Below are 9862 nucleotides of genomic sequence, written 5' to 3'. Positions count from 1 at the left end.
TTGTAGAAACAGGTGCTTCCTGAAACAGGGAAAATTAGGTGTGTCGTGTTCCACTTTTACCTTCTTTGAAAATAGCAATTGTCCGTTTGAGCTGGACAATGAGGGTGCAGACATCGAGGGTGTTGGGTGGGGGGGGGGGGGCAGGTACCATTTCTACATCTTCTTTTTTTCCATCTCACTTGTTTCTAGTCTGACCTCTTGGGGTTTCCCAGATGCCAAAGGCAGAGTCAAGAAGCTAAATTAGCAAAGCTTTAAGGCATACCTCAGGGGCTTTTGAAGAAAATTTCCTGAACACTTAGGGGTGGCTATTCACCAATACATTGCAGAGACTGAACGATATTCTGGGAGAGCAAAAGAACCGAGACGCATATTGAGGGGGCGCTAACGGTGAGCCGCGAGGGTCACCGTGTGTCTATGAGGGAGACCCCTGCCCCCAGCAGTCCTGGCTGTTAGGATTCTTGAGGGCGGCAGCTCTTGGCGGGAAGAGAAGCCCCGTTTCCAACACCAAACAGGGGGGGGGGGTGGCGGGGGAGACTCGGGTCCCAACCTTCTGATATGGTGCCGCTCTTCGGCGTCTTTATTTACCGCGATCTAGTATAGATTTACTTCTTTTGATATTCTCTCGCTCACGCTGATGGAAAATATCCTACACACACGCGCGCGCACACAGACACACTAACACAGACACAGAACACAGACACACACACAGACACACACAGGCACACAGACACAGACAGACAGACAGACACACACACACACACACACACACACACACACACACACACACACACACACACACACACACACACACACCAAAAGACCTAACCCAAAGCAAACGGGGTTTGCATAACAGGAAGCGAGAAGCTGCTCCAAAGTGGGGCTCGAAAGTGGCCCGAGGGTTCCACCGCATCCGTCCGAGGTTCCCCGCAGCGCCGCGGGGAGATGCTGGGGTGGCGGGCAGCATAGGGATCAGGGTCGCATCCTCATCCCCGCAGCCCTGCGCGTCAGGCAGACTACAGACGGTGGCACCTGTGTTCAGTTGGCGGGGTCAGTGGAGATGGGGGCGCTGGGCGAGAGGCGACAGCCGGGACCCTGGAACTCGGGGTGTCTTAGGTGAATCACGAGCGTCTGTAGACGCCTCCCCCCAGACTCCTCTAGTGCGCCCGGGGGTCTGCACACAAACCCACCTCCTGCATCCTCCGTGGCCCGCCGGCCTCGCCGCAGCGACCCGAACCGCTCCGGGGTGCACGGCCCCTTTTCGGGTGCGCTTCCCTCCCCGTTAACTCACGCACACGCGGCGCGGCGCAGTGACCCCCAGGGGTGCGGGTCCGCGGCGGGGACAGCAGGCAGGCAGCGCGGGGTGCCAGGGGGTTGGCAGGGGGTAGCAGGAGGGGGAGCTCCTCCCTGGTAGGAGAGGGCGGCCTGGGTGGGATTGGTGTGTGTGTTGGGGTGGGGGGGCGTTGAAGGCCATTGCCCGTTGCCCAGCTCGCGGGTGCACGATCCGCCCCGGCCAAGGTGCGCGCAGCTCCGGGGTCTGACCCCTGGCCTCCGGGGGTGCTAGCCTGCACCCGCAGCCCCGCCCCGGCTCCTCCAACAACCCCTGCCCCCCCGCCCGCCCCCCCCCCCCCGCGCTGCAGCTGGAGGAGGAGGAGGAGGAGGAGGAGGCGGAGGAGGAAGAGGAGGAGGAGGAGGAAGAGGAGGAGGAGGAGGAGGAGGAGAAGGAAATAAATAAATAAAGCCATCACCTCGGCGCCAATAAGAGCGAGCGGGCGAGCGGGCGCGCCGAGAGCGGGGGTGCAGCGCGGCGGGGCGCGGGCGGGGCGGGCGCGCGCGGGCGGGCGTGCGCGGGGGCGCGGCGCGGGGGCGCGGGGGGCGGGCGCGCGCGCGGGCCGCTGTCTTGGCCGCCGCGGCCGCCGCCGGAGCCGGAAAGTTGCGCGTAAACGTGTTGCTGCGTTGCCGGCCGCGGCGCGGAGCTGCCCAACTTCTCGGGCCCGAGTGCGCGGCGTTGCCCGGCGCGGCCCTGAGCGTTCGGCGCGGCGCCCGGGTGCGCGCGGCTCAGCCGAGCCCGGAGGGAGCCCCGCGGCCGGGGCTGGACCGTCCCCGCCGCTCGCGGCCCGGCGCCCGCCCCCGCCGACAGGTACGTGGCACCAGGGGTCGAACCTGCGCGGACGGCGGCCGCGGGGTGCCCTTGGCGCCAGTGCTCCGCGTTTGGCAAACTTTACCTCCGCCGCGCACCTGCCCGCGCCCGCGGCCGCCGCCCGCCCTGGCATAGGGGGTGCAGGGGTGGGGAGAGCCGGGTGGGAAGAGACCCTGGCGCGGAGGTGGGGCGCGAGGGGGGCGAGGATGCTCTGCCGGCGGCGTGGCCCGTCCGGTCGCTGCAGATCCCCTCTCTGAACGCCAGTGGGGGTGGTGTCCTTCCCGACGGGGACCCCGCTGAGCACCCCCCCCCCCACACACACACACACCCCTCCCCGGCTCCTTTGGGCACGGAAGGACGTTCAAGTTTGCAGGGAAACGTCCCCGCGAGCGGGGAAGTTTGCAGCCGCTCGACTCCGAGACGGGAGGAGCAACCGTTTCTCCGCAGCGCCGGCCGGGAAGCGTTGGCTGCGGGGACAGCGGCCTGCCCGCGGCCAGCTCGTCCCACGTCCCGTCCGTGACTCGGAGGAGGAGGCAGAGCGCGGCGGCCGCCGGGTCCCCGGAGCGCCCGAGCTGCCCGCCGAGATGCTGCGGAACAGCCAAGCCCCGGGATCCCCCGATCGCTGGGTAAAATAGGTCCGGAGTGGCATCTTTCTCTTTCCTGGCGTTGGCGTGCGCGGGGAGGGCTGGGCATGCTTAGCAAAATATCCCTTTACAACTTTTATGCGTGGGATTCCCGTTTGGAGATGAGGCGAACGGCCCCGATACGTGCAGGGGACAGGGGGCTGCGAGCCTTGCAGAATCCGCACTGAATTTCACCGCTTTTTTTCCGGGCGTGAAACCCTCACCGTGGGTGAGCCGGCTTCTTCTTTGACTTAGTGTTTTACAGAAGCTCAGGGGCGCTCGGTTCATCAGTTACCATTGGAAGGGTGACAGGGAGATCTTAGTGCAACCCCCCAACATGCCCAAGTCCCAGGAAGTTTCTCCAGCACAGTTGCTTGAGTCTTTCGAAGCCACCTGCTGAATTAGTTCCTGCTACTTTTTAGAGGTTACCTCTTGGTGCTGAGATGTTGGCATATCCAGCAGATGGAGCAGTGGCAAGCTGTATGGTATGCGGAAGGTGGATTTATCCGGCGTCAATGGAGAGGATCCCCCAAAGGTCTAGGGAACTCACTTTAGGAGAATGACTGGATCTTTGGTCTTAAAAGAAAAAAAAAAATCGTGCTAACCCAAGTAAGATATCTGTACATGTGGTATCTGTAGAAATATGACACAGCTACAGAAACTTGAGTTCTGGGGATTATTTTTACCTTTCAGAAAATATGTTCATAAAATTCTTTTTTGGATACATGTTAGAAAATAATGCGATTAATTCTTCTCAGAAATGAATAAACTGATTCCATGGTTAATTTTGTGGGTGAGGTTTCGGACTCCCATTGAAAACAATGTATTCTAATAGTCATCTAATTTGGCTCTAGTTTAGAAGACCGGGAACACTTGTGTTTAAAAGTTAGTAAACATGATGAATTTGAAGACATGATGAGTTTGAAAACATGAGTTTAAGTGCAACTCATGTTGTGATTTTCAAGTCAAGGTAGGTAGATTGACTTGTTTCTTGGAAAATTTTACAGTAGGTGGAACTGAAAGGAAAATGTGGATCGAAGTTCTAATGAATTTTATTGAGTTGCTGGTGGTCTGCCTTCCAGAGAATTTATAAACTTTGAAACTGGTGTGATCCGATCTGAACACATTCATCAGACATTCAGCTACAAAAGCATAAATCTTCAAAATTTGACATATCTCTACACACACACACACACACACACACACACACACACACACACACACATAGACAAACAAACACAGCTCCAGTTTCTTTGACCAGTTTCTATGACAGTTTGGACAGAACATCTGTCCTCCAACATCATTTAAAAAACTTTAAAGGTAGTTTGATGATATCACTTTTAATTTAGAAAAAATTAGCTAGCCATTTCACAGACAAGCCTTTCAGGTTGTCATTGCTGTTTCAGGGAAAATTAGTTCTTGAACCAGATCAATCTGCTCATTTCCCTGTGCTGTGTGTGTACTTCAGCTGTGGCACTGAACTAGCTTTCTTATCCGATCTGCAAGAGCCCCATCTGGCTTTATTGTAATTTCCTTAAACAATTGAAAAGTTAGACCTATCTACAAAGAGTTTTAAGCAACTCAAAGACAAATTTATGATTTTGGAAAATGTAGAGCCTGCTACTATAGAATCAAATATGCTTTTGATTCTCACCCTTGTTGGAAAAAAAATACACAACTATGTTCTAAGACATAGATACTGTCTTTAGAAAAATATCTAACATATCTTAAGTGTGTATTCAGAAACTTTTTTTTTCCAGTCATGTCATATGAAGACTTAGAATTCAGCATCTTGTAAAAGAATCTAATTGTCTGTCTGATTCTTGTCTTGTCTATTGTCACACGGGTGAAATGATTGTGGTGGCTTCTAAATTTATCATAAATCATGCCCCCTCACATGTGCAGAAACAAAAGGATTTTAGTGCAATGTACTGAAAGTTGTATACCTTGTTGAAAGGTCTAAGTTTGTGAGAAAAAAGAAATAATGACTATTTGCTTGTTTACTATCACTATTAACTATTGTAAATTCTTCAAGCTTGTCAGATTTTTTTTTCATAATTTACAAATCAGCAATGTTAATTTAGTTAAATATGATAAAAGTGCATCAATAACCTTACCAATTTTATGCTATATACAATTCCCAAGAAAAAGTGGAGTGTTTTAGTTCTTTGACAGGAGCTCCATCTCAATTGTTCACCAAAGTGATATAACTTAAGTGTAAAGTTGATATGTAGCTACATCATGCTGTTGAACTTAAAGAATTGTCCATATCCTCTTTATGTACTTTAGTGAGTTTATCTAATGAGCTTTATTTGGTTGAATTGTGTAAGAGTAATGAATTGGGGGTTCACATTTCATGGGGGGCATTGATTAGATAGGTGTAGAGATATAGGGTTTCTGTTAATTAAAATGGCAGGGTGCTATGTTGATGAGTGAGTTAGGAAAATATTTTTATTACTTTGTATTTAAAAAACTATAGTATCACAAGTGGGTTCTTTAAAAATATTTGTTAACTGATCAGTGTAAATTTTATCTAAGTCTCATGGTAACACTTAAAGCCTGTCAGCCACCCACTATTTGCACATTTTGAGTGATTTTTGCCCACTTTGAGTATTGTTTGTAGGTTCATTTGTTCTCTCAGAACTTTCTTTTGTAATAGCCATCTTGGATAGTTTGCTCCCGAGTACACAAAGCATAGCTGGTAGATTTAGACTTAACTATATTTCAACTGAATTAGGCTTCAAAAAAACATAGAGAGGGTTGAGAGATATGAAGCAACTCTGACTTTTGTTTCCTTCTCCATTAAATTATTGTCTAAGAAATTTAATAGCTTTGTCAGTCAGAGACTGCAACAAAGGATGAAACCTTTTTATCCTTTAATTTCTACCTTGTTGCCCTCCTGTCTGATTTCCTTTGCAATGTCAATTATGACTAAATATGCCTTCACTTATATAGAAAATATGTATGTATTTGAGACTTAGGTTTTTAATTGGGCTCCGTTAGTTCTAAACTTGAAGAAATTATTTCAAGCTTTATAAGGAAATAATAGAAATATAAAAAGTATTATTGTTGATGAACATCACAGTTAAAATCTATCTTTAAATAGGTCTTAGAAATGGTGATCCTATGATTTAATTCAAATAATATTTCAAGCATTAGTTAGTTCTTTCACTTAATCTTTATGTGCTAATGAGATATTAATTGCAAATACCTTGACATTTAAGGATTATTTAAATTTCCACCCACACTCTACATTACAAAACTCAACCAAGAAAATAAATTAAATATAATTTATAAATACCCATATAAACTTATATGTATATAATCACCACACAATTTTTAATTGTGCTCTTATAGCAAGGGTATTAGGAATATATTTTATTTCACTGATTATCTAAAATTCTTTCTGAATTCCGAGTGGCCTCAGTTGTTTCTTTTTTATGGGATTGAATAGAGAGTTTCTAGTTCTGTCTATGGTTTTGAAGTTATTTGGTCATAAAATTATGTTTGGGTAAGTCTCCTTCCTATTCACCAAAGTTCCATAATGTTTGTGATTATTCACACACAACATATTAAATAGGTTATTTCTGTGTTATTTAAAGGTAGTAGCTGTTAGAGGAAACAGACTAGATGTTTCTTTGCAATGGTGGAAAACTACCATCCATACATCCACATTTTCATCAGATATTAATTTAGAAATTATTCTTATGAGTTATTACTAAATAGGTATATGAATGGATCAAAATGGTATCAAATTAGTGGAAAATCCTGGATTTTTGCCACCACTTATGGATAATTATAGCACTAAAACTTCCTATTTTTTCCACAGACGGAAGAAATTTGGTGAATGGAGAAAAAGATATTTAAAATATGGGAAGTCAGTAACAAAAAAACCTCTACCTTATATTACTCAAACACACTTTTCTAGAATTTATATCAAGACGCGAGAGTGATTTTTTTTTATTTTTCACAATAGCCAAATGCATCCCCCATTTTTCCATCTTTCTAATTAAAATGTTTTAGAGGTTTCAAAATGGTTAAACTATTTTTAGAACACTTTATATACCAGTGGAATCTCTGATACCCTTGTAAAAGGTTGAATAACTGTGTTCGCAGTGACATCACTGTCTTTGTGATGCAAAAATGTTTGATCACCACATTTATAGTTATCTTATTAATGGTATGAATCATATAGAGGAACATATAGCTACAGACAATATAAATCTACAAATACATATATATAGGTAGAATACAAATCACATGCAGCCAGATTAAGTACAGTGTATTTTGGAATCTGCTGGCTTTTTGTAATAAATATTGATCATCATCTTAAGACAGGGTCTTTGGTGCTAGCATTGGATTTAGAGCACTTTTGCACAAACTGGGCCATCACAAACAATGCTGATTCTGTAGAATTTTTTGAAGTTCTGTCCCGGGCAACTGTGAAAGAAAACTTGTACTTCTCACCTTCCTGTAATGAGTGTGGGGGCAAGGTAAAGAAGCCCCTACGTGTGTCATGGCAAACCTTCCGGTTTTTAAAATGAGTTTCCTTAGTAAACTTGATTTTAATGTTTCTATAACATAGATATATTTAATGAGATCTCACCATGATTGCCAATATCAATTCATTAGTGGTTTACATTGAAACTTACTTTCTTTTGCCTTGCAGCCCAATCAGTAATTCATTAAGTGTTAATTGAAGCAGAAAGATCAATTCACATTACCCTTTGGACCAAAATACAAGAAATTTTGGCTGTACAATGGGTAATAGCCAACATCAATTGGTTCAAAGAGTTAGGAACAGAGCTGAAAAAGTTACACAGTATTCAGGAGTTCTATTATGTTGAAGAAAATACTTTTGGATTTAAGTTGTTGTCAGTACAAAATTAAGAGCAGTAATAACAAACAAACTCATATTTCAGCAAATTTGACAACTTGAAATGATAAATGGGCTCCTGTGTATGTGTGTTTTAATTTTCTGTGTTAATTAGTGTGTGCTTTCAGCAGACAGGCTGTCTTGAGGAGGATAATCGTATCCCCCGGAACAGAGATTTATAAGTTAAGTGGTTGTATTATTGAAAAAACAGAAATGCCAATTCTCCTTCTCTCCCTTTTTCCTGGAGTATTTACCTAAGTTTAGAGACTGTCCATAACTTTGTTAAACATATATAAATTATATAACTATAAAATATGCTAAGAGTATTAGTATCCACCTATGTTTGATTAATTCTTATCACATTAAAAAACAAAGTACACACATTATATTCTTTGAAGTCCAAGTATATAAAAACCAAGATCTTAACAGCTGAAGAATTGCTTTCTGGTTGAGCAAATTGTAGGGTTTTTCCCGTTGTCATATAAATTTGGTACTCCATTTTAATTTTATGTGACCCATACATTTTCTTTGTAAGTTTATTTCATGTTTAAATTAAGTATAGCAGGATACCATGTGCTTTTTATTTTCCTGGTGTGTGCTTGTGTGTGTGTGCAAGCATGCACGTATGCGTGCATGCTTCTCTCATAATGATTTTAAAAATAGTAGATTTGTATTTAGTAGATTTGTGTTCTGTGTGTATCGTTACTTATACTGTAGGTGTTTCCTAAAATTTAGTGTAGAGTTTATCTGTGAGAAGTACCTGTAATTCACTTTTTCATACTTGTAGAAGTGACAGTATTTGCTTATTCAAAGCACGTTTATAACATTTTAGGTGTTTGTAGCTTCATTATCTTTTGGCTTAAAAATGCATTGAAATCCCGAAGAGAATTAACAAATTTAAAATATATATTTTTCAAAAGTCCTTGTGTAAATCAGATTTTCTACTCATTATTTCAAAAATATATTCATTATTGTGATTTCACGATAAGTGTATTAATTTTTGTATAATAGATAAATGATATTTTTCTTATGTTATAGATCTTGTATTTTAGTTTAGTATTATTCTAAATAATTATGTTTCTTATGAGCAAATTTGTTCCAAAGATGTATATCTTAAAATTCTTAAAACATAATTCACTTTAGTAATTTGCCTTTAAAACAGTAATAAATTGCAAGGGAAAATGGCCCAGAAATTTAATAGTTGATGTTTATATTAAGTAAATTTTACTTAAGTAAAAGGCTTATATGATGACCAAATTTAAATTATATTAAAAGAAGTAGAAATCTCAGTATTTGGATCTACAGATTTTTAGGAAAATTTTTGTTAAAATAGTTAAGTACAGAAAAAAATGTTATTACCTTATGTTTACAATTGCCGGTACTGATTTTGTTAGTATTTGTGATTAAACTACCATGCTAACATAGACTCACTTATAAAAGAAAAGAATAGTTTTGTATTCCAACCAATTGATATTATTTCATACAATATTAAATTTTTAAGATTCTCTGAGGTTTGAAGTTGTAATTGTTCACAAAACTCAGCTTTTCTTTATATCTTTAAATGAAAATGTCCCTGTACCAACAGATCAAACAAAGCAAATGATGATGATAATTTTCTTTTTATTCTTTCAACTTTTCGGCCAAACTTGACAGAGTTCTCCTGTCCTTTCTTGTGGTGGTCAGGCTACAGTGTGTTGCCGGAGTCTGCATCCAGCCCTCATAGTTTGCTTGCTGGCATCCCATTCAGTTATCTCAAACCCTGTAGTATTTATTCTTTAGGACTAGAGAGATGGAAAAATGAAAAGAAGAAATGAGAGATTCTAGGCACTTATGACCGGAATTCACCCTCAGTCAGATGGGTATTAATTGCTTATAATGGGGTTATCTGTTAAATAATCTAATGCTGGAAAAAGTGTTTTCTGAAAAATGAGGATGAACGCAAAATTGTGCACTAATTATTCATTTTTTCCTGTTTTTGGAATCTGGTTCTTTCAGTTACTTTATTTGCAGCCATGAAGTTGTGAATACTCTGTAGTCTATTATTATGTATTTGCAACTAGTTTGCTCTCATTCCCACTTAAACCTTTTACATCTCCAATAAAATGACAGAACAGTCATTTTTTTAAATCGTGTGATTAACCCAAAGGCTATATGATGGAACAAGAGCTTTGCTAGTAACATGGCTTAGCTTCTATGTTTTAAACAATATGTCCATTTAAAAATTAC

General features: G+C 42.6%; 1 long non-coding RNA gene across 1 annotated transcript in view; it reads left to right on the top strand.

The window, feature by feature from the left end:
* Window positions 1–1889: 1889 nt before the first annotated feature.
* The window catches only part of LOC129403446 (uncharacterized), a 360906-nt gene continuing 352933 nt past the window's right edge, over window positions 1890–9862 (top strand). Inside the window, exon 1 of the long non-coding RNA XR_008629284.1 lies at window positions 1890–2137. This is a non-coding gene — a long non-coding RNA (uncharacterized LOC129403446). The remainder of the gene's footprint in view (window positions 2138–9862) is intronic.

The sequence above is a fragment of the Sorex araneus genome, chromosome 1 (genome assembly GCF_027595985.1).
Source record: "Sorex araneus isolate mSorAra2 chromosome 1, mSorAra2.pri, whole genome shotgun sequence".
Taxonomy (NCBI): Eukaryota; Metazoa; Chordata; class Mammalia; order Eulipotyphla; family Soricidae; genus Sorex; species Sorex araneus.
This window is presented reverse-complemented; position numbering and strand designations above follow the sequence as displayed.